The sequence below is a fragment of the Paramormyrops kingsleyae genome, chromosome 1 (assembly GCF_048594095.1).
Source record: "Paramormyrops kingsleyae isolate MSU_618 chromosome 1, PKINGS_0.4, whole genome shotgun sequence".
NCBI lineage: Eukaryota > Metazoa > Chordata > Actinopteri > Osteoglossiformes > Mormyridae > Paramormyrops > Paramormyrops kingsleyae.
Window position 1 is genome coordinate 38,653,128 of NC_132797.1, and position 2,446 is coordinate 38,655,573.

Consider the following 2,446-nt stretch of genomic DNA (forward strand, 5'->3'; position numbering starts at 1 on the left):
GCGACTGGTGAGAAACTGATTGAAGATTGTCATATAGAGGTTCACTGCATTTATGTACTCAAGATGATTACGTAAAGTATATACTGACCATTATGTTACTCTGACCTTAGACAACTACAAGACAGCCAGAGAACGGGCTCAAAGAGCCACAGAGACCTCAAATGTGGACAGTGCGGAGGAAGAGGTTAAGAGGCGTAAAAGGACTGTCCCATATAGATACAGGACAGAAAGTGAAAGTAAACATATGTGACTGCTATTTCCTATATTGCTTCACTGTTAATGTAAAGAAATTATGTCAAATACTCTGCATATATTTACTGGACCTTCCTGAATTAATAGGTGATGATGAGTTGCCACGGAAACAGAGGAAAAAATCATCTCCTCAAAATCCCTCTCAAAACCCACCAAGCCTGCCTAAGCCTCCGAGTTGTAAGTAAAAGAAATCACTTTTCACATAAGCTACAGTGCCTTACATGAAGTATTCCACCCCCCACCCCCTCCCCTCCAAAAGTCATCACTTTCTGGTTTATAAGTCTATATATAAATTTTCCCAATTTGTATTTCCACTATGAACATTAATGTTCTAGTATATTTCTGAAAGGCAAAAAGTTGTATAAAAACTAAAACTACCAACACCTACATTACTAAGTAAGAAACTGCTGCTTTGCTCTATTTAAAACTAAGTACACACTACCTTAACATAAGACAACTATCTGGCTAGTGAGCTGTACATTAAAATTCATTATGTAACTGTGACTGAAATTTATATCATTCTTTCATTGTCTGTTCTCAGATAAACCATCTACTCAGAGCACAACTGCCCCAGAGTGTGACATTTCAGATGTTTATCCTTCAAATGGTATGTGTGTTCAGCTTCTGCCTGTCCATTAACATTAAATAGTATTTGTCATATTGAGTAATGTGAGCACCTTAACTAAACTGGCTGTGAAATCATGTTCAGTGTTGTGCAATTTTAAACCAAAATTTGACCTATGCATAAGTATGAAGAATAGTCACAAAAAATTGTCTAACACGCAATAATTATAGTAATGTAATAAAATTTATCTTACAAATTTGTATCACAAACAGACCACAGATTTGAAAGCAGCCTCACAGAAGGTGCAGTAAATGCAGGTAAATGTACAGTTGCATTTTTTTCATTATTATTATTGACAGTCCATGCCAAAAAGGAATTGTGATTGCCTTACGCTATAGCAATGCATCTTGCAACAAAGAGTCAATGTGTACATTTTCTTCTGGAGTACCATGCCTATGCTTGAATGCCACAGAGCAAATAATTGAATATTTAAACAACATTTTCTTACCTCAATTTTCCAGACCTACATCAATTAATAATCCAATCTGAAAAAAGAATCATGATGGCAATTGAAAGGATGCAGGCAGACATTGGAAACAGTATTGAACGCCTGGTCCAGACCATTCAAAAAAATCCTCCTGGCCTGGCATCCATGGAGAACATGTCTTTTGAGAAGCCCTGCAGGACAGTGCAAGAGCTTGAGGGATTCAAATTGCAGTTGGAGGGCCCAGAACAAAAACAAAAGATAGTATGTTGATATGCCATATTGCTGTTTAAAATGGTTTGTCTAATTGCAAAACTAACAATTCTTTTTAAGTATTTATCTTCATATGTTGCATAGATCCGTTTTTTGAGTCTGATGGGAGGCTGCAGCATTGGGGACGTTGTGAGGAGAATCCTCAGAAAGATATAGCTACTGTATAAATGAGGTCTGGTCACATTACAGCCTGAAAGGCCGAAAAGGAAAGCTGTCCTTCTTGGGAACAGCACTCCACCATGTTGTTTTAAGTAAGCTTCTAAAAACCCTTCTTTTTATAATCATGCATCTGTTTTGAAAAGAAAATTAAAAACCACATTTATCGCTAAATGAATTACCTAGTATGTTAAACGGTTAGATTTCACAAAATGTTGTCCATTACATTGCATAGACCCATTATTTAATATTTATTAAATACTGCATTTTTTCTAGGAGCTTGTGCTGCACAATTTCCGAGGGTTAGCGAGAAGGATATTGAAAATTGTATAGGGGATACCCTAAAACACGCACCTCACCGTGCCAAGATCCACCCAATACCTGTAGTTTTTTTGTTTTTCTTCGGAGCAGTTAACACTTACATTTCTGCACTACACTTTGATGCCATTTTTAAATTCATAGTACCTGTTCAATTAAATCAAACAAGCCAAGGTTGTCACGCCCAGCTCGTCCGATACTCGTGTGTGCCACGCCCCCTCATTACCCACGTGTACTACCCTGTACATGATCACCTGTTTCCTGTTGTTTCGGCTTTTCTTGTGTATTTCAGTCGGCGTTCGAGTCTGTTTCCCTAGGTCTGTCATTGACGTTGTTAACCGAGTACTCCCCTGTCTGCTTGTTCTCTATAATAAACCCCGTTGCCCTTGGATTCCGGT

The 2,446-nt window shown here is 37.9% G+C and overlaps 1 long non-coding RNA gene across 1 annotated transcript; it reads left to right on the top strand.

The window, feature by feature from the left end:
- Positions 1 to 310: 310 nt before the first annotated feature.
- Positions 311 to 1,134, top strand: LOC140578716 (uncharacterized). Its single transcript, XR_011982979.1, has 3 exons — positions 311 to 429; positions 794 to 859; positions 1,090 to 1,134. It is a non-coding gene; the product is annotated as an uncharacterized lncRNA (long non-coding RNA).
- Positions 1,135 to 2,446: the final 1,312 nt, after the last annotated feature.